The sequence below is a fragment of the Fusarium proliferatum genome, assembly GCF_900067095.1.
Source record: "Fusarium proliferatum ET1 genome assembly, contig: FPRO_scaffold006, whole genome shotgun sequence".
In the NCBI taxonomy this organism is placed as follows: Eukaryota; Fungi; Ascomycota; class Sordariomycetes; order Hypocreales; family Nectriaceae; genus Fusarium; species Fusarium proliferatum.
Window position 1 is genome coordinate 1 of NW_022194795.1, and position 1,732 is coordinate 1,732.

The window sequence follows — 1,732 nt, forward strand, 5'->3', positions numbered from 1 at the left end:
GCTAATTATATTATCTATACTATATATATTAATGCCTTAAAAGTTAGAATTAAGTAGCTAGAAAAAGAGCTTACCTTTTAATAATAGTAAAATAAGCTAAAATAATACCTTAAAGAAAATAGAGGTAGATTATAAGACCTCCCTAAAACCTAAAGAGAGAATAAACTATCTATATAATTATTTAATTTTAATACTAAAGATATATTATAAATAAGTAATAATATTTTATTAAGGTAATATTAATTAAAAAATAGCCTTACTTTTAGTAATAATAGAAAAGTAAAAGCTAAAAATATTATTACCTTTAAATATTTAACTATCTTTTAGAAATAAAATAAATAGTTAAATAATATAAATTAAAGCTTTAAAGGTATCTAAAAATAATACTATATTAATAAAAGCTATATCTTCTTTACCTATAGTAATATAGCGCTAAATGCTAGATTTATATAGTTAAGCTATTTAAATAAATAAATAAAAAAAAGAAAGAAAGATTTAAAAAAAGATTAAAAAGCCTTTAAGAAATAGTCCTTTATCTTTATAAAAGATAAAGGGAATTACTAAATATTTATAACTATATAACTAAAAAGTATTAAATAATAATCTAGTTAATCCCTTTAAGACTTTTATAAGTATTTTATTTTTATTAAAGATTACCTCTTTTATAAGCTTAATATAGCTATAAGAATTTATTAATACTATATTAAACTTTTATTTATACTTTAAAATATTATAGCCTTTTAGGGAGATATTAATCTCTTTAAAATTAAAGAAAAACTTATTTAATTAATATAATAATTTTAAGATATTTCTAATTAGAAAAATAAATATATAAAAAACCTATTAAATTTTTTATTATTAAAAAAAAAACCTTATTAACCTTAAGAACTACTTAAATTATATTTATTTTAATAATCTTAAGAAAGTAATTTAAATTACTTTTTTATTATTAACCTAAAGAAAAAAAGAAAAAAAAACGAAAAAGACTTAAATTCTATAAAATATTATAATTATTATAAAAAAGGTTATTATTTAAGAAACTGCTTTAAACTTAAGAAAATAAATTAAGTAAAGAGATTAAAAAACTAAATATAATTAAAGATATAAATTAATTTCTAGTTAATACCTTTAAGATAATCTTAATTTATAATTAAAATATATTTTAAATCTATTTTAAAAAAAAAATCTTAATTATAATTAAGGTTTAAAGTTATAAGATTATTAAAGTATAAACTTACTTAAATTATAATATAAAAATAAATATTATTAATTAAACTTTTATAAAATCTTAAAGGTTTTAATAATTAAAAGATATAGATATCTCTTTTTAAGAAATAAATAATAATTAATTAAAAATTAAAAAATATTAAGAAATACCTTTAACCTTAATTAACTATTAGGGATAAATATATAAAACTATATAAAGTCTAATAGATATTAATAAAAAAGATTAAAATAAATTAATACTTCTTTTTATTATTATTTTAAAAGATCTTTAAATTATAGCTAACTTTAAGATAAAGAAATAGTAATTAAAGAGGCATTATAAAGGCCTTAAATTCCTTAATTTTTATTAATTCTTAAAGAAAACCTATAGTAAAGTTAAAATCTTTATTATTATTATTATTAAAGAATTTTACTTACTTTTTAATAAAGAACTTTAAAAACCTAACTAATTTAAAGGTATTTTTTATAAACTAAAAGTATATATTAAAGTCTTTAGCTATAATAA